Here is a 24,285-nt window from a genome sequence, read left to right as displayed (position 1 = left end):
TCAGTCATACAGGTGGATCTGAAATCATTCTGTACTTAAAAGGGCCATGCTGATGCTTCTTGGGAGAACTTTGACTGTATCAGTAAACAACTGTTAACAAAAAAATGTAGGTAGCTAAAATGTACTCGAATAAGTAGTGTACATACAGTAAATTCTGAATATGTGCCATTATTTTTTTCAGCATGAAAATGGACTTTTAGTAGACTTAGAAATAATAACCTCTCACATACTCAGCACCCAAGGGTGTAGTTTTCCTATCCAGAAGTGCTCTATGTTACATGAACTCATCACCGCTTAGGGATTGATTATGCCAAAGAAGTCATGTGAAGAAAAAAATACGCCTAAGAAAAAAGTCACTCCTGTGAGAAACTGTTAAAATTATTTAGAAATATCCTCACCTCTTCTGCCAGTAATTTTTATATTTTAATGCAAAATGCACATTGTTGTAAAGAAGTACTTGGCTAGTCAAACTCCAGAAGAGGTTACAATTCACATCTGTATTGAAATGGACACTTTGTGCTCTTTCTGCACAGTTGCTTCCCAATTATTTCCTGCCATAATGGCCCTACTGTCCTAGTACCTCTGAGGCAAGATTAGCTCTGCTTCTGCTGTCCACCTACAGGAAATGGACCCTGTGAAATGCCTCCAATGCAATCATAAAAACTGCATTTACGGTAAATGCAGTTTTAGGAAGAGCACTCTTTGACCCCTGAGGTTTTCTAGTGGCACTTGACCAAAAGTACTAGAAAAGGAGAGCAATCATTAATTTGGATAGAGAACTGAGAAACTAAATTAAAGATACATAACTTGAGAGAGCAAGTATGATGTAGTAGATAGAATGGCATCCTAGGGTCTAGAAAACCCAGGTTCAGATTCCACTCTACCATGGATGCTTGCTGGGTGACCAGTCACACACACTCAACCTACTTCACAGGATTGGAGAAGGGATAAAACAGAGGAGAGGGAAATGATTTAAGTCACTCTGAGTCCCTATTGGGCTAGAAGGTAATTCAGATTACCTGCTTAAATACACTTTAACCACCCAATTGTACTTGCAACTGAAAGCATAGCTCAAGAGATAGAATGGCAGATTTTCTCAAACCTTTCTTATGGGTGGAGTGAAATCAACCACAGGGTAATTAAAGGAAGGCAGTCTTGTGCTTCTAGAGGTATGATTAAGAAGGGTACACATATTGTGTCAACAGAAACATGAGTGGGAGGGCTGGCAGACTGACCTCCTTTCATAGCTCTCTTTTTAAAGACATATCCGCCCTGAACCACATTTCAATTCCAAAATCCATCTTCAACAAGCCCATAATAGTCTAGTCCTCAAAAAGGTTTGCCAAGGATTTATTTCAGCATAAGGACTGTAGCTGAATCCTCATCAAGTGAGGGAACAAGACGGTTTCAGTCCCATTTCAGGTAAGCCTGGGGGAAAACTGTCTTTGGGCCAGGAGTACCAGATATAAGAGACAGCAAGAGACAATTAAAAGATTTTTGAAGATGCACCTAAAGGGGAAAGCTGGAGATGCTAAGAAGATGAATTTTGAATGTAACATGAATGCTAATGTGTCATTTAAAATTTTCTCAGTGGTAACTTGTTTTTAAAATTTTATTTCCTTTACAACCTTTACATCCCACCTTTCTCCCCAATGGAGACCCAAAGCAGCTCACATTGTTCGATTTTTCATCACAACAACTGTGTGAGGTAGATTAGGCTGAGTATGTGACTGAACCAAGGTACATTTTCATGGCATGAATGAGGCTTCAAATTTGTACTGTCCAGATCCTAGGCCACTACACCACACTGAGTTACTGTTCAACAGATTATTGGGATAATTTATAAAACATTTTGAGCAACTGAAAAACACAGTGCAAGCCCAAAAACATACAATTTGTTCTTTACTTGCTAGTTGTGCAACACTGACAGTGTGGTAAAGGTAGAACAGTATGCTTCTCAAGACAATGTGAATCCAATGTTTTTTCTGTATTAATTACATTGAGGTTAAATTCTTGAGGTCTCTGGTTGAATAACTGTTGGCATTTGGATCATCTTAAAATAATTATGTACTTCATTATAATCCACCTTTCCCACTGAGAGACAAAAGACTGATTCCAATTTTTTTTTAAAAAAAGAATGCACGATGAGGTGACTTGGAAATATAGGAGCCTTACATTTACTACTCATTTCACCAAATGACTGGAAATACCAGTACAAGGCAAATACAATTTGTAACAATGTGTTGAATCCCTCAAACCCCAACATCACTAGTTATGGACCAGAACATAAGTGGTAAGAAAGACCTCTGCCTGAGACCCTAGGGAACAGCTGCTAATCTGAATAGGCAATACTGACAGGTTTGGGATTAAGCAGCTTCATATGTTCATATATTATCTGTTAATACTTCTGACGCTGTCATTTTTAAATTAAACACAAATCAACATTAGAATGGGATGTTGTTTCAAATCCCTTTTAATGTCTGTCCACTGTAATACTGACTGTGCATAGATTTCATGTTGCCTGTTCAAGAACTTAAAATAGATTTTCAGTCATTAGTTGTATTAACACCTGATGTTTGAACTCAGGGTTGCTTCCAAAATTGTCCCTAAGTGCATGGAAAACCCAAAAGAACACAGTGAAGTGTTACTGTCTACCACATTTAGCAGTGCCTCTTCACGACACCGTATGTTGAACAGTGATCTGGGTGCAGGGCAGAGAACACATACCTAGTTCACTGCAGAAAAGACTTAAAAACATGATGAGTCAGTCTTGATTCGTATATTCCCAGAACACTGGAATGTCGCAACTTCACACTAATAGAGCTCCTATCTCTTCAACACCAGGAAAGGAAAAAAACATAACAGGAGAAAGTTATGCCCAAGGAATCCTATACCCCCTCCCCCAAAGAAAAAGCTACAACCTTTTAAATACTAATTTACTTGTCCTTTAAAGATTAAATTACACCCAGAAAACAAAAACAAAAATACAATTGTTGGGAGGAAAGAGGGTATTCTTGTCAAAAGCTGACACCAGGGCAGCCATTCAGCATTCCTGCGGCACCGCATCTCTGTCTCAAACGAGAGCCAGGCATTTAGAGGGAGCTACGCAATAGAGCTGCAGACCTCTCCCAAGACCCCTTCAAGGGAACGCAGCCACTCTCCTTTATAAGGGATGCATAATCCTCTGCATGCATTTTTACCTGCTGAATAGAGTTGCCAATCCCCAGGTGGGGGCAGGGGATCCCCCGGTTTGGAGGCCCTCCCCCCGCTTCAGGGTCGTCAGAAAGTGGGGGGAGGGGAGGGAAATGTCTGCTGGGGACTCTGTTATTCCCTATGGAGATTTATTCCCATAGAAAATCATGGAGAATTGATCCATGGGTATCTGAGACTCTGGGAGGGCTTTTTGGGGTAGAGGCACCAAATTTTCAGTATAGCATCTAGTGTCTCTCCCCAAAATTCCCCCCGAGTTTCAAAAAGATTGGACCAGGGGGTCCCATTCTACGAGCCCCCAAAGAAGGTGCCCCTATCCTTCATTACTTCCTATGGAAGGAAGGCACTGAAAAGGTGTGCCGTCCCTTTAAATGTGATGGCCAGAACTCCCTTTGGAGTTCAATTATGCTTGTCGCAGCCGTGATCTTGACTCCACCCCCAATGTCTCCTGGCTCCACCCTCAAAGTCCCCAGCTATTTCTTGAATTGCACTTGGCAGATCTTGGCTCCACCCCCAAAGTCCCCTGGCTCCACCCCCAAAGTCCCCAGCTATTTCTTGAACTGCACTTGGCAGATCTTGGCTCCACCCCCAAAGTCCCCTGGCTCCACCCCCAAAGTCCCCAGCTATTTCTTGAATTGCACTTGGCAGATCTTGGCTCCACCCCCAAAGTCCCCTGGCTCCACCCCCAAAGTCCCCAGCTATTTCTTGAACTGCACTTGGCAGATCTTGGCTCCACCCCCAAAGTCCCCTGGCTCCACCCCCAAAGTCCCCAGCTATTTCTTGAATTGCACTTGGCAGATCTTGGCTCCACCCCCAAAGTCCCCTGGCTCCACCCTCAAAGTCCCCAGCTATTTCTTGAATTGCACTTGGCAGATCTTGGCTCCACCCCCAAAGTCCCCTGGCTCCACCCTCAAAGTCCCCAGCTATTTCTTGAATTGCACTTGGCAGATCTTGGCTCCACCCCCAAAGTCCCCTGGCTCCACCCTCAAAGTCCCCAGCTATTTCTTGAATTGCACTTGGCAGATCTTGGCTCCACCCCCAAAGTCCCCTGGCTCCACCCTCAAAGTCCCCAGCTATTTCTTGAATTGCACTTGGCAGATCTTGGCTCCACCCCCAAAGTCCCCAGCTATTTCTTGAATTGCACTTGGCAGATCTTGGCTCCACCCCTAATGTCTCCTGGCTCCACCCCCAATGTCTCCTGGCTCCACCCTCAAAGTCCCCAGCTATTTCTTAAATTGCACTTGGCAGATCTTGGCTCCACCCCCAAAGTCCCCTGGCTCCACCCCCAAAGTCCCCAGCTATTTCTTGAATTGCACTTGGCAGATCTTGGCTCCACCCCTAATGTCTCCTGGCTCCACCCCCAATGTCTCCTGGCTCCACCCTCAAAGTCCCCAGCTATTTCTTGAATTGCACTTGGCAGATCTTGGCTCCACCCCCAAAGTCCCCTGGCTCCACCCCCAAAGTCCCCAGCTATTTCTTGAATTGCACTTGGCAGATCTTGGCTCCACCCCCAAAGTCCCCTGGCTCCACCCTCAAAGTCCCCAGCTATTTCTTGAATTGCACTTGGCAGATCTTGGCTCCACCCCCAAAGTCCCCTGGCTCCACCCCCAAAGTCCCCAGCTATTTCTTGAACTGCACTTGGCAGATCTTGGCTCCACCCCCAAAGTCCCCTGGCTCCACCCCCAAAGTCCCCAGCTATTTCTTGAATTGCACTTGGCAGATCTTGGCTCCACCCCCAAAGTCCCCTGGCTCCACCCTCAAAGTCCCCAGCTATTTCTTGAATTGCACTTGGCAGATCTTGGCTCCACCCCCAAAGTCCCCTGGCTCCACCCTCAAAGTCCCCAGCTATTTCTTGAATTGCACTTGGCAGATCTTGGCTCCACCCCCAAAGTCCCCTGGCTCCACCCTCAAAGTCCCCAGCTATTTCTTGAATTGCACTTGGCAGATCTTGGCTCCACCCCCAAAGTCCCCTGGCTCCACCCTCAAAGTCCCCAGCTATTTCTTGAATTGCACTTGGCAGATCTTGGCTCCACCCCTAATGTCTCCTGGCTCCACCCCCAATGTCTCCTGGCTCCACCCTCAAAGTCCCCAGCTATTTCTTGAATTGCACTTGGCAGATCTTGGCTCCACCCCCAAAGTCCCCTGGCTCCACCCCCAAAGTCCCCAGCTATTTCTTGAATTGCACTTGGCAGATCTTGGCTCCACCCCCAAAGTCCCCTGGCTCCACCCCCAAAGTCCCCAGCTATTTCTTGAACTGCACTTGGCAGATCTTGGCTCCACCCCCAAAGTCCCCTGGCTCCACCCCCAAAGTCCCCAGCTATTTCTTGAACTGCACTTGGCAGATCTTGGCTCCACCCCCAAAGTCCCCTGGCTCCACCCCCAAAGTCCCCAGCTATTTCTTGAACTGCACTTGGCAGATCTTGGCTCCACCCCCAAAGTCCCCTGGCTCCACCCTCAAAGTCCCCAGCTATTTCTTGAATTGCACTTGGCAGATCTTGGCTCCACCCCCAAAGTCCCCTGGCTCCACCCTCAAAGTCCCCAGCTATTTCTTGAATTGCACTTGGCAGATCTTGGCTCCACCCCCAAAGTCCCCTGGCTCCACCCTCAAAGTCCCCAGCTATTTCTTGAATTGCACTTGGCAGATCTTGGCTCCACCCCCAAAGTCCCCTGGCTCCACCCTCAAAGTCCCCAGCTATTTCTTGAATTGCACTTGGCAGATCTTGGCTCCACCCCTAATGTCTCCTGGCTCCACCCCCAATGTCTCCTGGCTCCACCCTCAAAGTCCCCAGCTATTTCTTGAATTGCACTTGGCAGATCTTGGCTCCACCCCCAAAGTCCCCTGGCTCCACCCCCAAAGTCCCCAGCTATTTCTTGAATTGCACTTGGCAGATCTTGGCTCCACCCCCAAAGTCCCCTGGCTCCACCCCCAAAGTCCCCAGCTATTTCTTGAATTGCACTTGGCAGATCTTGGCTCCACCCCCAAAGTCCCCTGGCTCCACCCCCAAAGTCCCCAGCTATTTCTTGAACTGCACTTGGCAGATCTTGGCTCCACCCCCAAAGTCCCCTGGCTCCACCCCCAAAGTCCCCAGCTATTTCTTGAATTGCACTTGGCAGATCTTGGCTCCACCCCCAAAGTCCCCTGGCTCCACCCTCAAAGTCCCCAGCTATTTCTTGAATTGCACTTGGCAGATCTTGGCTCCACCCCCAAAGTCCCCTGGCTCCACCCTCAAAGTCCCCAGCTATTTCTTGAATTGCACTTGGCAGATCTTGGCTCCACCCCCAAAGTCCCCTGGCTCCACCCCCAAAGTCCCCAGCTATTTCTTGAATTGCACTTGGCAGATCTTGGCTCCACCCCCAAAGTCCCCTGGCTCCACCCTCAAAGTCCCCAGCTATTTCTTGAATTGCACTTGGCAGATCTTGGCTCCACCCCCAAAGTCCCCTGGCTCCACCCTCAAAGTCCCCAGCTATTTCTTGAATTGCACTTGGCAGATCTTGGCTCCACCCCCAAAGTCCCCTGGCTCCACCCCCAAAGTCCCCAGCTATTTCTTGAATTGCACTTGGCAGATCTTGGCTCCACCCCCAAAGTCCCCTGGCTCCACCCTCAAAGTCCCCAGCTATTTCTTGAATTGCACTTGGCAGATCTTGGCTCCACCCCCAAAGTCCCCTGGCTCCACCCTCAAAGTCCCCAGCTATTTCTTGAATTGCACTTGGCAGAATCTTGGCTCCACCCCTAATGTCTCCTGGCTCCACCCCCCAACGTCTCCTGGCTCCACCCCCAAAGTCCCCAGCTATTTCTTGAATTGCACTTGGCAGAATCTTGGCTCCACCCCCAACATCTCCTGGCTCCACCCCCAACGTCTCCTGGCTCCACCCCCAAAGTCCCCAGCTATTTCTTGAATTGCACTTGGCAGATCTTGGCTCCACCCCCAAAGTCCCCTGGCTCCACCCCCAAAGTCCCCAGCTATTTCTTGAATTGCACTTGGCAGAATCTTGGCTCCACCCCTAATGTCTCCTGGCTCCACCCCCAACGTCTCCTGGCTCCACCCCCAAAGTCCCCAGCTATTTCTTGAATTGCACTTGGCAGATCTTGGCTCCACCCCCAAAGTCCCCTGGCTCCACCCTCAAAGTCCCCAGCTATTTCTTGAATTGCACTTGGCAGATCTTGGCTCCACCCCCAAAGTCCCCTGGCTCCACCCTCAAAGTCCCCAGCTATTTCTTGAATTGCACTTGGCAGAATCTTGGCTCCACCCCTAATGTCTCCTGGCTCCACCCCCCAACGTCTCCTGGCTCCACCCCCAAAGTCCCCAGCTATTTCTTGAATTGCACTTGGCAGAATCTTGGCTCCACCCCCAACATCTCCTGGCTCCACCCCCAACGTCTCCTGGCTCCACCCCCAAAGTCCCCAGCTATTTCTTGAATTGCACTTGGCAGATCTTGGCTCCACCCCCAAAGTCCCCTGGCTCCACCCCCAAAGTCCCCAGCTATTTCTTGAATTGCACTTGGCAGAATCTTGGCTCCACCCCTAATGTCTCCTGGCTCCACCCCCAACGTCTCCTGGCTCCACCCCCAAAGTCCCCAGCTATTTCTTGAATTGCACTTGGCAGATCTTGGCTCCACCCCTAATGTCTCCTGGCTCCACCCCCAACGTCTCCTGGCTCCACCCCCAAAGTCCCCAGCTATTTCTTGAATTGCGCTTGGCAACCCTATGAAAAAACCGGAACTTACTTCTGAGAAGGCGTAAAGAGAGCCGTGCAGCGCCTTAACAGTCCCTCCCGGGAGGAGGTTCCGGAGCCTCTCATTTGCCGTTCCTATATCCGCCCCCTGCAGCCGTCGCCGTCATCCAGGCGGACTTCCCCCCTCGAAGGAGGCAGGCCTCTCGCCAGGTCGGTGCAGCCGCGGGGCCGGGTATGGCATGGAGGGAAGGCCCTGAGCGCTCCCCAAAGCATCCGGGGAGGGAGGGGAAGTTCCCGTCAGGCCCCGCGGCTGCCCGGAAGCTGCCGCAAACGCTCCCCTCAGGCAGCCCGCCCTGTGCGGGGGGAGGAGGGGCTGAGCCGGGGAAGCGAGGCTTGGCGGGGGGGGGGGTGGAGGAAGAGCGGCCCGCCCCAGCCAATGGCGCTGTGGTAAGCGCGCCTCTTTTGGCATGAGAGAAGAACATCAGGCTTCCTAAACGCTTCTCTCCCCGCACGAGGGTGGCCAAGCCCAATTCAAGGAATGTCTGGGGACTTTGGGGGTGGGGCCGGGAGACTTTGGGGGTGGGGCCGGGAGACATCAGGGGTGGGCCAAGATCAAGGCTGTGACCAGCATCATTGAACTCCAAAGGGAGTTCTGGCCATCCCATTTTCACACCTTTTCAATGCCTTCCTTCCATAGGAAATAATGAAGGATAGGGGCACCTCCTTTTGGGGCTCACAGAATTGGACTCCTTGGTCCAATCCCTTTGAAACTTGGGAGTTATTTTGGGGAGAGGCGCTGGATGCTATACTGAAAATTCAGCGCCTCTACCTCAAAAAACAGGCCTCCCCCCAGAGCCCCAGATACCCGCAAATCAATTATCTATTATTTCCTATGGGAATAAATTATCTATTATTTCCTATGGGAATTATCTATTATTTCTCTATGGGGAATAAAAGAGTTCCCAGCAGACATTCCCCTCCCCTCCCCCCGCTTTCTGATGACCCTGAAGCAGGGGGAGGGTCTCCAAACTGGGGGATCCCCTGCCCCCACCTGGGGATTGGCAACCCTACCCCGCACTCTTGTGGGCGACCCAAGGTTGAGTACTAACTCTGAGGAGAGCAGGCACGGTTGCCCCTCTCCCCCTCCAGCGTTTTTGGCTAAAACACACTTTGATATCATTTACCTACACCGGTTGGTCTAGGACTACTGAAAACATTGTCCTGGTGGTGGCTCTATTGTTTGTTCTCTTGTCTAATGTGCGTTCGAATGCCTTTTGTTTCAAGCATTCTGACATATTCTTCCCCGAACCATTTTAAACGCTGTCAGGCTTCCCTGTCAGCCTTCTAACAGGATAGTTTGTTTTCCCTAAGAGGCCCATTTGCTTAACATGGCCCCTTCCTCTTAAATTTATCTGTTTGAAACCCGGATGAGCTAACAGTGCTTTTCCCTCTGCAGATCTTTGAAAAGTAAAAATGACTTTTCAGTGGACAGCGGTCGCAGTCTTTCTATATGCTGAAATAGCAATACTGTTGCTGCTCTGTTTACCCTATATTTCTCCACTGAGGTAAGAATATGCCATGTATCAAATGATTATCTTTTTGAGATGGAAATGTCATTGTAGAAAATCTAGTCACACAACAACAACAACAATAATAATAATAATTTTTAATTTATATCCTGCCCTTCCCGCTGAAGCAGGACAACAGTCTTGAGTACTGCTGGACATCGGTTGGATTTTGTGGAGACCTGTTAAAAACTGATCAGTGGTAGAAAGCTAGGCATTTTGGTTTCTTTGCTTTTGTCCAGGACTCTTGGAAGCTGTTATCCTGGTGCCTGTATTGTTTTCTCTTCAGATTATTTGTATGCCACAAGTTGCCTGTCTTTGATGCTTGGATGAGAGATGCAACATTTGTACCAAACTTTCCCCAAAACCAGTGTGCTGTAGTCATCCGGTTAGGATCTGGGAGACCTGGATTTGAATCCCTGCTGTGGGTTGTCAGCCTAACCTACTTTATAGGGCAGTCATGAGAATAAAATGGAGGACAGGAAAACTGTGTTGAATTACCACTGGGGAGAAAAGTGGAGGAGAAATAATATAGCCACTTCCAGTAAATCCCTGAAGAGGTGGCATATGTATTTTATAAATAAGTAAATGAAATCTTCTCAAATAGGACTAACTGAGTTATAGCCTTCTAAATCCATTGAAGTCTGTGTATAGTGTACTGAAAAATACCACTGATGATAATGGAAACTAGTGGGTTTTCTAGAAACACAAAACTGTAAGGCTTCCAGAGAATAATCAGGGAAGTCCATCTGTCATACAATAGCAAGATCACCACAGTTGTTATTCCACTGGGATTAACAGGATTAGTTATGGGTGATTGATGGATCTTGCAATGTGATTCCAAAGACTTAAAGGCACTTTAGTATTCAGAAGAAGGGGCAATGACTTCCATTGATTCCTCATATTGCTGCAGACCCAGAGAACAAAATGGGAGGAGTGTCATTGGGCAGCAGGAGAAGAAAGGGAGAATGTCTTGCTCTACGAGGTCCAAACCATGAATGGATTTTGTTGGATACAAGCCAGTGGGTTATATTCACTCAGTTCAGCTACACATAGAGCAGATATGTCAAACTCATTTGTTATGAAGGCCAGATCTGACATAAATGTCAGTTTATTGGGCCGCGTCATGCATGCCATAAAATGTAACACGAGGTACCAAAGATATAAGCTTTATACAAGTGATTTCAGATGTGGCACGGCAATAGCAGGTGAATTACAATAGCAGAGTTGATTGGATTTGATGGGATATGCAGAGGGGTAGTAAGTGTGGAGATACCAGCAATGGTAATGAGACAGGAAACCTAGGTCTCAATTCTATCCAGGAGGATTCCATCCAAGAGGATGCAAAGAATCAATGATCATAAATCTGACATTAGAAACCACAACATCCAGTCACTGATCTGAGAGCAGCAGTGCTCTTGCAAAGGAATTTCAAAGGGAGATTGGAAAGAGAGATTGCTGAATTGCAGTTGATAATGAAGCTCAAGACAATGCATCTTCTGGACTGAACTGAGAGCTAGTTTTCCTGTCTACTTTACTTGTCAGCCGTGTTATAGCAGTCATTAAAATAGTTTGCAGTCCTTTCGTGTCTCCTTGCATGGTTGTAAATTTCCCTGGGCCGGGTGGAGCGTTGGGTGAAAGAAATGGTGGCTTGCCTTCTTTGGTTTCTTTTTTTTTTTTGACAGTTTCTTTGGTCACAGTCCCATCTTTAGTTTCCATTCTTATTAAATTAAGCACACTCACAGCCACGAGTTCAATAAGGCCTCTCCAACGTTTGTTTTAAAACTCTGTGTTCCTGTTTGCAACAGATAGGCTAGTCTCCTCCAGACACTGCCCTTATTATCAGATAGTTCTAAAAAGAAAACGACCTTCTAGCTTCTATCAACAATTTGTGGTAGCCAAAAGCAATGCTAAAAATAATAGTAAACACAACTTTTCAGTTCATCACACTAGATGACCAATAGACAAAACAATCCAGTTCACTACAAACACAGCAATCCACTGTCCAGTGTCTTCCAGCAACGCTGATTCAGATGCAGTTCAGCTCACCACCACGACTTACAAACATTTCCAAAGTTCAGCAGCTGCAAAGTATGAATTCGTAATCCAGGGCTGAATGCCCTATATGTACTCCCAAAAATGAGACCCAAAATTAAGCCATAAACCAGTAATCCGAACAAAAGGTAGAGCAATCCAGCAAACCCAAAAGTAAGAACAAAAAAATAATAAAAAATGGGGAAAATTCCCCTGTTTGGTGATATACAAACAAATAAAAAATAAAAGGTGCGTAAAAAAAATCCAAACCCAAAGATATTTAAACCATGTCAAATCTTGTCAAAAAAATAATCCAACCATAGATGAACAAAAGGCAGGAAGAAAGAAAAAAAAAATAAAAGCCAGCTTAAAAAGATATATCCATATCATCCACAGGAGTAGATAAAAATCCACTTTGGAACTTTGTCAAGATAATCGTCTTAGAGCCACAGATCCTATAGTGCCTTATAAATCAATATCAGGTTCCCACTAGTTTTTAAAATTTCACATCCCTGTGCAATTGACAGCAAGCATCTTTCCCTAAATACAAAGAATTTTTCTCCCCCAAAAGGGTTTGAAATAGATCAGATATGTTCAAGCATCAAGTCTCTTATAAAGATATAAATTGGTGTACTCTCATGCAGGTATCTTCAATGATCAGGTTAGGCAGAAACTTTTACAAGCCTTGAAGGAGAATGAGGGAGAGTTCCCCCCTCCCCCTTCTAAGTCTTTTGCCTCACTTGGAATCTGCTCCTGATTCTCCATTTTCCTGCTTCACAACATTACCCATTCAGAAAGTAGTATAAAAAGGGGAAACTTACTTCAGTAGAGAACTCAATGTCACTTATCTTGAATTTGCCCAGCTTGAAGATCCAGAATGGATCCATAGCCTAAAATAAATTCATCTAACAAGAGACAAAAAATATCTAGACCAGTAATACATCTGAGACATCCTTACCAAGCTAGCAAGCTCCAGGTACCACCTGGAACCATTCATCATGCTACAGCTAACACAGCACTGGATGCAGAAGGTTCTATTGAGGAAATCTCAAGATGACCACATGATCATCTCTATCGACCTCCATCAGGTCCTACAAAATGATCTTCAGAGCAATGATGTTTCCTGGGCAGAGTGGAAGCAAGTATTGACCTTTGGACTGAATGCTGGATCCATTCTTAGAATTACTTGTCCTTGTGAAAAACACAGAGACCTTTCTTGGTAAATAAAGCCGGGACCCGGGAAGTCCTACAAGATGATCTTCGACCTCCATCAGGTCCTTGCTCAGCTGACAGAGCCTTCAGGAGGGTATTGTAGTAAGTGGTGCAGGTGGACTGATTTCCCCACCCAACGTGGGATACAACCAATACTCCCTCTAAGCTTGGAGTCTTGTGGGCAAAAATTCTAATTTGTAAGGTACTGGCATTAGAGTTGTGAGCTACTGCAGAAATTAGTTTGCTCTGGGGCCATTTTTCCTGAGACAAAACTGTGTGAGCCGGAGGCTAAAAAACTGTGAGCTAGCTCACACTAACTCAGCTTAAAGGGAACACTGGATACAACTGCTTTTGGATGTCCCATGTCAAGATACCCTCTCCCTCAGAGTCATCATCATAGTTTATTACAGTCTCAAGACAAGGATACAGTGTAAACATAATATGGAAAAGTAAAAACAGACACAGTATACAAAAATAAAAACTTTTAAAATGTAATTCCTGCAATCTAGGAATTAATGCATAAAACTCAGCAACTGAATGTGTAATCTCTGAATTCTTATCTGATAGGAACCAATGAAATCTTGCTTTGTTTGTATTAATATAACCAGGTGTCCTACCAACTAATGGAGTAATAATTCTAAAACGAGCCTCCCTATAATATGGGCAACTGAAAAACTTATGCTCTACAGATTCAACCTTGCTTAGAGGACATGAGCATAGCCTTTCAGAATAGGGGATGTTATTGTACCTGCCTTGCATAACTGCAGATGGAAGGGCAGAACATCTAGCTAGAGCAAATGCCCTTCTAAAATTTCCTCTTTCCACTGAAGAATGAGAAAGGAACAATGACACCAGATGATTCCTTCTGCTCTCAGGGAAGGAGGAAATCTTGTCCCACCCTGATTTGAATGGGAGGTGGTTAACAAGCCATTTTCTCCATGTTAATGCTTCTTGAGAGCCAGTTTGGTGTAGTGATTAAGTGTGCGGACTCTTATCTGGGAGAACCGGGTTTGATTCCCCACTCCTCCACCTGCACCTGCTAGCATGGCCTTGGGTCAGCCATAGCTCTGGCAGAGGTTGTCCTTGAAAGGGCAGCTGCTGTGAGAGCCCTCTCCAGCCCCACCCACCTCACAGGTGGGGAGGGAGGGAGGTAAAAGAGATTGTGAGGGAGGAAGGTAAAAGAGATTGTGAGCCGCTCTGAGACTCTTCGGAGTGGAGGGCGGGATATACATCCAATATCTTCATCTACCTCACAGGGTGTCTGTTGTGGGGGAGGAAGGTAAAAGAGATTGTGAGCCGCTCTGAGACTCTTCAGAGTGGAGGGCGGGATATACATCCAATATCTTCATCTACCTCACAGGGTGTCTGTTGTGGGGGAGGAAGGTAAAGGAGATTGTGAGCCGCTCTGAGACTCTTCGGAGTGGAGGGCGGGATATAAATCCAATATCTTCTTCATCTTCTTCTTCTTGTTTTCTGACCTGTGTTTCCCATTTCCTAAAATGTTGAATTAGGATTGCACATTGAAGTTTGCGTCCAGTGGCACCTTTAAAACCAACCAAGTTTTATTCAAGGTATAAGTTTTTGTTTGCACATACACACTTGTGTATGCACACGAAAGCTTATACCTTGAATAAAATTTAGTTGGTCTCAAAGGCGCCACTAGACTCAAACTTCATTTTGCTGCTTCAGATCAACATGGCTGCCCACCTGAATCTATCTTTTAAGATTGCACAGTTAAAAAGGTAAAGGTAGTCCCTTGTGCAAGGACCAGTCTTTTCTGACTCTGGGGTGACGTAGCATCGCAATGTTTTCATGGTAGACTTTTTACGGCGTGGTTTGCCATTGCCTTCCCCAGTCATCTACACTATACCCCCAGCAAGCTGGGTCCTCATTTTTCCGACCTCGGAAGGATGGAAGGCTGAGTCAACCTTGAGCTGGCTACCTGAACCCAGCTTCTGCCGGGATCGAACTCAGGTTGTGAGCAGAGAGTTTAAACTGCAGTATTGCAGCTTTACCACTCTGCGCCACGGGGCTCTTATTGCACTGTTAGTATTTCAGTATTGATACTGCTTCAGGAGTTACCAAACTGAGGAAAGTGAGTGGCTCCACCCAGGAGTCAGGAAGCCTGAAAGAATTTTAGTCATGCCCCTTTGATGGACAGGTGGGAATCACCCATGCCAAGACGTCCTCCCTTCCTCAGAGCAGAAGGCGCCTTCACAGTAAGTGCCAAATGTTCCTTTTTAACATAGGGAAGCATTTTTTAAAAAAAAAAATGCAGTCTTTCCCTTCCTGTACTTTGAAGTGATGCTGTCCATTCTTCCACCTCAACGCTCTGCCACCATATTCTGTTGAATGTGTAGGCTGAAAGACTGAGATTTCTTAATTCCTTATCAGGTTGTTTGAAGAGGTGACTTTGACTGTTTTGAATAAATTTTAGACACTTTGAATTAGCCTTATCAGAGGCATATTGGAGCCTGGGTTGCCTTGTTTGACTGCTGCAATGATAAAGCTGGACCTGCCTTGGTTCTCTGTATGGGAAAGATTTTTTTCCTCCAGATAAAATGACTGGGAAAAGAATAGCCAGAGGTACATTCAAAATGCCAGGAGGATTTCTTTATTCAGAGAAAGGTAGGGTATGCTATTTATTTGAGCCTTTTTCCAAATTGGTAGATTGGTAGAATACAAAATAAATACTGATGGCTGAAGAAATAATTTAAGTTGCTAGAATTCGGTCTGTTTCTGAGCTTGGCAGAATGTTAGATGTGGGTATTTAGAACAGTTGTTGATCATGGGTACCATTTTTTTCTTCCCTACCATGATATCTTGCTAAACCAGTTTTGCAGGTTTCTATAAAGCTTCATCTGGTACCTGGGAGTAACTCAGGCAAGCATCCGACATCATAATCAGCTGTACTGAGATCAGTGTGTGTACATTTTAGCATAGATACCTACTTGGTTTCAGATGCTACGATGTAGAGTTCATTAGAAACTGCAAGTTTCTTTGCTCGTTGTGCTGGATTCCTCATCTGATGAAATGTGCTTAAGAGCACACGAAAGCTTACGTTCTAAATAAAAATTGGTTGGTCTTAAAGGTGCAACTTGACTCCTGCTTTGTACAAGTCCTTGGCTGAGAGAAAGAGTGTTAAACCTTTTAAAATCAAAGTTAATTCGGCAGTTTCCCATTTAACATTCTTTTGTAGGTAAGCATGATCTTTTTAGGTCAGCAGCAGAATTCCCTGATCTATGTCATGTGGCAGGAAAATGAGGTTCATAAGTTGAAGAAATAAAAAGTCTGTTTTGTTGTGAGTGAAGAAGAGAGAGATTGGAATGGTAGGAAGAAAAAGTATTCCAAGAAAAGAGAAAGGGGCTGTTTCTGAAATTGAATGATTTAGTGGGCTGTGCCTTACAACTGTGGTTTGGTTGCTTCCATACAGAGGTTTTTGATCCAGGTTCTCCCCCTTCCCCTTCAAAATTGCAGTGCGTTTTCAGGGGCTTCCATGTGCCATTGTTGTATAGTAATCTGCTATGATGACCTTGCCCGCTTCCCTCCCTCAGAAGCAAGATTTCCCCTCCATTTTTTCTGACCAATCTTATTTATTTTATTTTTTTCATTTCTTAAAAACTATGGCTGTCCTACTCTGCCAGAGAAATGCATGCGTTCTGGATTTTCCCTTGGTTCAGTACATGTTTGCACAAAACCGCTTTGGTATGACCTTTCCAGAAAATGCATACTCAGAGTTGGTTTGGGATCCATACGGACTTCCTGCCTACATCCAGCACTATTTACTGTAAAACCCCATATTGGCAGGCTATTTGATGGGTTTTTAACAATTGGTCTGAGATGCACTGTTATAGCATCATTGCATTATAGTGAAGTGACAACTACTGTTTTTTAAGCCACCAGAAAACACTTTAGAGGTGGCAGATGCAAGGGGGTGTAGTGGGAAGAATCCTCCTGTGTGAAAACTGGCCGCCAGTGCTGATGTCTGCATTTGCAGTGACAATAAGAGTACAACAAGGTACTTTTTTCATGTTGAAGCAGCTTCTGTCCCACAGTGGAATTGGAACCTGAAACCTGTTAAAAGCAAGACCTTGTTTTTTTCCAGGCTTCTTCCTGCAATACCCGGTATAATGATGAGTGTCCCTGCTCACTATATATGTGTTATCACCTGCCACAGTCATCTTGAGAAATTTTCTAAGTGAAAGGCCAATCAAATAGTAACTGTGTTTACCCTGATTAGCTTCTAAGATCTGACAAGATCAGACTAGGAGAGGGCACAGACCAGAAGTGGAGGTCTGTGGTTCATTAATTTCATAAACCATGAACTTCCACAGACTTTCTCAGTTCATGAACCAGCTCATGAGGTCTGTGGAGATCTGGAAGTGGGCTCAGAAGGCATTTAAATGCCTCTTGAGCTCACAGACCGCGCTTCAAAGGATTCTGGGAGTGCTAGCATGTCCGGCCCACTGACCGCTCCAAGAAGCCACCTAAAAAAACCAAGGTGCGGTCCGTGGGTGGTCTGTCAAAACAGCAAATGCACAGATGGGGCAAACATATGATGTATGTTTGTGATGAAATTAGGTCCATCTGTGATGAAATTAGGTCCATCCTAGATCAGTCTATTTTTAAAAAAAAAAATATTTTGGAAAAGGTGCTAAAAATCAGTTTTGCTAAATTCTTACTGGCTCTTTTTAAAATAAGGAAGTTAAGAAGTTGTGAAGAAACAAAATACTGGCAGGATTTTCTACTGGGTACCTGAATCAGTTGCTAAAATGGAAACCGCTTTTAAAGAGTTTGTTGGGCGTCTGCTACGTACTGCCACTGAAAATTATTCGTGCCTCTTCTCTCCTCCCACCATCAAATGGATAAAAATGAAGCAGATGGAAAAGCAGAATACTTGGATTCACTTAGAATGATCAGATATAACTGAGGGTGGGGCTAGTGTCCCTTGAGAGAATGTGACAGTTACAGCTCGTCATGTGACAGTGAGAGATGAGAAAAGCAGCACGTAGCAATATTCCCCTTTTTCTGCATAGCTGTAAAAGGAGTAGAAACCCTGCCATTTGTTGCACCTGGTCATCCTGTTAGGAGCAAATTTTCTTTCCATCCATCCTTAAGTCCTCCTGGGAAAAAAAATCAGAACTCAGATACACATATAAAAGTGTGTACATATACATATAAAATTAGATATACATATTGTATATCTGGTACCATATTGATATTATTTTAACTATTTTAACTTTTGGTTTTAAACTCTATATCTTGTTAACTGCTCTGAGCTCTGTGAACTCAGAGCAGAGGGGTATACGTCTAAATTATAAATAAATAACTGTCCATGGCCTAGTTCAACAGCCATTTTCTTGATTTGCTGGCGATAAGTTACAAGCAACTTTTGATAGCTTTGGATAAATATAATCATGCAAAACCTTTCAAAGCGAAAATGAATATATGTATGTGAGGGGAAGATCTGCCCAGGACTATAGAGCCTTTACTTGTGTTTCTCAGTGACAGAATGGCAGTTTCAGAAGCACTCAGCAAACAGATACCTGAAAGCTATTGGAGTGCCTGGATTAATCTCTGAAGAAGCAGCCTTACAGACACAGTTTCGCTAACAAGAGCATTGAAGGTGTTGTTTAAATAACACATTAATAGATTTTTTTGTCTTCAGGATAAAGAGGATCTAAAAGCAGTGAGTCTTGTTAAAGATGGATGCTAAAGGCAACCTGCTGATCTCATTAGATAGAAGCAGGATAGGCAAACCCCAGCTCAGAACAATGCTTACCCCATGGACTTCAACGACTGCTGCAGTAACGTGACAGGAAAAGCAGTATGTGGTGAAATTCTCCCTTATGCCCAATTCTCACAGATGTAGCGGCTTACTCCACAACCCTGAGTCAAGCAGCCCTGTCTGAACCATGTTTTAGAGTGTTTATGTATGCTTAAAGGTACAAGCAAGTTGCATTTTAGTATCATGTCGTACTGCATACAAAAGAGCTTCTTTCAAAAAAATTTGATCAATTTACTATGGAAATTTAAAATATGTTATTATCTTTTCACGAAATCTCCTTGAAGTGTTGCGTTTCTGTTTTACAGGTGGCAGAAGATTTTTCTGTTTTCTTTATGGGGTAAGATTGCGAATTACTGGAACAAGGCGTTTCTTGCCATTATAGTTCTGTTAATCGTTTTATTTCTTGGTAAGTAAGAGATACGTTTTGTGTGTATTTAAAATGCATTGGATATGTGACTGTGACGAAACAAGACTTGTTTATTAAATGCAAATTATTATGAGGTTAACACGTATATTCTGTGGCAAAAGTAAAATATATTATAGAGTACATTTAATTCAAGGCCGATGCTTGACTAATATCTCATTAGATCATAGAAGAGCTTTAAGATTTAAAATGGGGTAAACTCTGAAGCAGCAAGAAGTTTTTAGAAGAATCAGCAGATGGCACTATGTCTCTCAGCTGAGCTAATACAAGGAAAATGTGTCCTGGGGTTTGTGGCAATAAGTTTCTTTAGAGAACTGCACTGAAGCAGTTTCTTCTTTATGGGGTGGGGTTTGGGAGTGGAAGTGGCACTATCATGACATCTTTAGACTACTGCTAAATATTAAGCAGAATGTGTTCTTTTTTGTATTACAGTGTTGGGTCATATTGATTTCATTTCTGTTGTAAAAAGATGTGCTGCTCAGGCGCTTGTAACTTGTCTACTAAATATGAGATTGGCAAGTCTATATCATGTGAAAGCTTTTTGCAGGATTACTTCTTGTCAGAGTGCTTGTGTGACACAACAAATCTATTTATAGCAGGGGTTGCCAAACTTGCTTAACGTAAGAGCCACATAGAATAAATGTTTGGTGCTTGAGAGCCGCAAGACATGAACAACGGATGTTTGAGAGCCGGGAGGAAGGAAGGGTCATGTACGGAATTTACTGCTTCATGGTAGCTTCGCGGGCATCCTGGCAACTGCAGGAAATGCTGTAGATGCTGACAGATTTGAACTCAGGACAGCAACCAAGAGCGGTCTTGGTGCAAAACTTGACTGCCATGATTTAGTATGGGAATCGGGGTGGTGGTGGTGGTGTTTCTGTTGCATGAATATAAGCGAGGTCTCGGCCCTACCGCGATGTCTTTGAGTATGTAGTAGCAATAAAGCATGTTCTGTGTTGAATTCCGCTACATCGAACTCACTATTTAATGGAAGGAAGGAAGGCAGATAGGAAGATGGAGGAGGGATAGAGAGGTGGCAAGAAAGCAACAAACTTTAAATGCATTCTCCAAGCTTCTGACTGGCTTCGAGAACCACACCAAATGTGTGAAAGAGCCACGTGTGGCTCCCAAGCCGCAGTTTGGCCACCCCTGATTTATAGACTGCCTTTCTCCTTGAGAGCCATAAATTTTGAATGCAATGCTTTCCAGAGCTACCCCTGCCTAAGCTGACTGAATTCAGTGCATTTTGATGAGAGTAACTGTGGATAGAATTGCACTGTTGGTTTCTGAGGTCTAACGATCAAAAAAGCAACCATTTATTTTTTTACTTTCCATTTTCAACAGTTGTTTCAAAACTGAGGTGTTGTGTTGCTGTTTTTGCTTTTCGAACATTATATGCATCCTATTGTGTATCTTATTCCCTTGTTTTTATTCACCAGCTAATTTTCACAGTCCTGGTTTCGTCGTACCCCCATATTCTTTCCTCTTTATCCTTCTACTACAACACAATTCACTTGTTGCCGTTTACACCCTACTTTTTCTGTGTGGAAGCTTTGCATGTAATACTGAACTAATAGAAAAGGGGAGCACTGAAAAATAACTATAACTTTTTCGATGCTTATAGATGCAATAAGAGAAGTGAGAAAATATTCACATGTTCATATAGCTGAAAAAAGTACCCAGGCGACTGCCAGTGCGTATGATCACATTCAGATGAAACTCTTCAGGTCACAACGAAATCTTTACATCTCAGGATTCTCCCTGTTTCTTTGGCTGTAAGTATAAAGTTCAGAATTTGTATCACGCTTTTTTGCCCAATTGGGGCCCTTAAGGCAGCAAACAGCAATATAAAAGGCATTAAGAACAACATGTGCATGTATTAAAAATAAGCAGGAAGGAGGGTCAAGACAGGGGTGGCCAAACTGTGGTTCGGGAGCCACATTGGGGAGGGACGGTGGCTCAGTGGTAGAGCATCTGCTTGGGAAGCAGAAGGTCCCAGGTTCAATCCCCAGCATCTCCAAAAAAGGGTCCAGGCAAATAGGTGTGAAAAACCTCAGCTTGAGACTCTGGAGAGCAGGGGAGGGACGGTGGCTCAGTGGTAGAGCATCTGCTTGGTAAGCAGAAGGTCCCAGGTTCGATCCCCGACATCTCCAACTAAAAAGGGTTCAGGCAAGTAGGCATGAAAAACCTCAGCTTGAGACCCTGCCAGTCTGAGTAGACAATACTGACTTTGATGGACCAAAGGTCTGATTCAGTATAAGGCAGCTTCATATGTTCACATGGCTCTTTCACACATATTGTGTGACTCTTGAAGCCCCCGCCGCCCCATTGGCTGGCTTGGAGAAGGCATTTGTCTCTTTAAATCATTTCTCCAAGCCAAGCCAGCTACAACTTGGAGAATGCATTTAAAGTTGCTTTCTTTCCACCTCCCTCCCACCATCTATTTCCCCTTCCTTCCTTGCGGCTCTCAAACATCTTATGTTCAAGTCTTGCCGCTCTCAAACATCTGATGTTTATTCTACGTGGCTCTTACATTTAGCAAGTTTGGCCATCCCTGGTCAAAACCTTCACTTACTGGTGGAAGGCAGTGATTGAGGTGGATAGATGAATCTCCTTGGAGAAGGAATTCCATAGTTTTGGTGCCACAATGTGAGAATCAGCCAGGTATCAACGAAATAGACTCTCTTTTATGAAAGCATAGGTAGAGCTTATTACCGTATTTTTCGGACCATAAGACGCACTTTCCCCCCCCAAAAAAGTGGGGGGGGGGGAAGTGTGTGCGTCTTATAGTCCGAAGGTACGTACCTTCGGGGGGCGAGGGGGCGATCCGCTGCCTCTTCCTCCGATCCGGCACGTCCCCGGTGCCTGCTTGCCTGGCTCCATCTTCTTCAGGCAAGCGTGGGATCACTCCACGTGGCGCCAGCGCTTTGCAAGCACCGGCCGCGGAGGGGGCGGGTGCTTCCTACTTGCCTGTGTTCCTGCCTTCAGCTGTGATGTTTAAAGCAAGCGCTGAGGTTGCTCCCTCCGACCTCAGCGCTTGCTTTAAACATCACAGCTGAAGGCAGGAACACAGGGAAGTAGGAAGCACCCGCCTCCTCCGCAAACGCAGCGCTTTGCGAGCGCCGGCCATGGAGAGGGCAGCGTGCTTCCTACTTCCCTGTGTTCCTGCCTTCAGCTGTGATGTTTAAAGCAAGCGCTGAGGTCGCTCCCTCCCCCCTCCGACCCCAGCGCTTGCTTTAAACATCACAGCTGAAGGCAGGAACACAGGGAAGTAGGAAGCACGCTGCCCCCTCCGCGGCTGGCGCTTGCAAAGCGCTGGGGCCACGTGGAGCGATCCCACACTTGCCTGAAGAAGATGGAGCCAGGCAAGCAGGCGCCGGGGAAGCGCCGGATTGGAGGAAAAAGCATCGGATTGCCCCCCAGGAGGAAGGTGCGTCTTATCCTCCGGTACGTCTAATCGTCCGAAAAATACGGTAATTACAATACAGGAGCTAGTCCTCCTAGTGCAGAGGCTTGCTTGCTAGGAATAAAGGTATCTGTTACAGATAGAGATAAAATTGTCAAATCATGCAGGCAACTGAGGCTCCATCCTGCCTTCCACCTTTTCACACAACATGTTGTATATCACCAAACGGTACCACATTCCTTTCCCTTTGCACCTTCAAGGCCTTTCAAGGCTGTTCACATCCCTTGGTTGAGGGAGGAAGACTTTACTCCCAGGCAGCAGATCCCCATTTCCATTACAACTAGATAAGCTATGTGGCAGCAAAGCACCAGATCTGCACTACAAAGCAACAGAGCATCATCCCCCCTCCTCCATTTACAGCATACAGGTTGACATGACTGGGCTTGCAAAGCCCAGCCATTTCATGTTTTCCTAAACTCAGGGCATTTTATAAAATGAATACCCAGCTTGCTGGGGGTAAAGTGTAGATGACTGGGGAAGGCAATGGCAAACCACCCCTTAAAAAGTCTGCCGTGAAAATGTCATGATGCAACGTCACCCCAGAGTCAGAAATGACTGGTGCTTACACAGGGGACTACCTTTACCTTTACTTTATCTTTCAAAGGTTTAATGGTCTGAATCTGGCCTGGGGATCATTTCATCTACATCATTTTAGGCTGCTTACTGTGTATTTGGAGAGGTGAAAGATAGATTTTCTAAATAAATTAAATAACTGGTGTTTATTGATATAATACTTTGTTCTGTTAGCTCACAGCTTTTCTGCCTCCCACAGTGTACTAAGGCGTACCGTTTCCCTCATCACTCTGCTGGCAAAAGAGATGGGAGCTCAGGTAGCTCTGGAAATTCAGGTCGCAAACACCAGTGATGCTGCCAGGAAATATCTGGAAGAGAATGAAAAGTTACAGCAGGTCTGTTGCACTGCTGTTACTATCACTGATGGTGGTATTATTTATGTAATTGCCGAAATGCAGGGGTTTAGACAAACCTGGTGGGATTTTTTAGTTTTTTTCGTTATAACAGAGATCTTCCCCCTTGATTTCAAAAGTAGTTTACTGTGTAATATGCTATTGGGGGGTGAAGGCGGCTGATGTTCAAGAAACATAAACTCCAAATTCTTTGAATGCACAGGGCTAGTTGTGAAGGGACCTGTCTATCTGGGGGACCGCCTTTCTCCGCATATTCCCCAGAGAGCACTGCGTTCAGGGACAAAAAATCTATTGTCCATCCCTGGACCAAAAGAAGCCAGGTTGCGTACAACACGAGCCAGGGCCTTCTCAGTGGCAGCGCCAGAACTCTGGAATGCTCTCCCATAAGGGCCCTGTGGGATTTGTCTACATTCCGCAGGGCCTGTAAGACCGAATTGTTCCGACAGGCCTTCAACATTTAACCGAGAGAGAGCTGCCACTGGACATTATATAGAGCTCCATGCAGAGTACCGATGGTCACCATCGAATTTTCAGAACCACTATACTGTACTGTATTAATACAGCACGATGAAATGTTTTAAATAATTTAAATATGTAATTATGTTTTATGTTTTATTGGTTTTTAATGAAATTAATGTGATGTTGTGAGCCGCCCTGAGTCCGCTTGCGGAGAGGGCGGAATATAAGCTTAACGAAAGAGAGAGAGAGAGAAAGAGAGAGAGAGAAGAAAGAAAGAAAGAAAGAAAGAAAGAAAGAAAGAAAGAAAGAAAGAAAGAAAGAAAGAAAGCCTTTTAGATTCCATACTAGAAAGCTGAGAGGAACCCTTTAAACCTTGAATGGCTGACAGATAATGGTTTGCGTGCATGATGCAAGTAATTATTGTGCACAATTTATGTAGAATGATATATATATATAAGAACCTGTACCATCTCAATAAATAAATCAATATTAGTCCTGTTAACTTTGTATGTTCAATATCAATACCTG

General features: G+C 45.1%; 1 pseudogene; it reads left to right on the top strand.

Annotated features, from left to right (window-relative positions):
• The window catches only part of LOC132576005 (tRNA-dihydrouridine(16/17) synthase [NAD(P)(+)]-like), a 69,916-nt pseudogene that overhangs the window by 23,402 nt on the left and 22,229 nt on the right, over positions 1-24,285 (top strand).

This window comes from Heteronotia binoei, chromosome 8 (assembly GCF_032191835.1).
Source record: "Heteronotia binoei isolate CCM8104 ecotype False Entrance Well chromosome 8, APGP_CSIRO_Hbin_v1, whole genome shotgun sequence".
NCBI classification, from domain to species: domain Eukaryota; kingdom Metazoa; phylum Chordata; class Lepidosauria; order Squamata; family Gekkonidae; genus Heteronotia; species Heteronotia binoei.
Note: the sequence above shows the minus strand (reverse complement) of the source record. Positions and strands in the feature narration are given on the sequence as shown.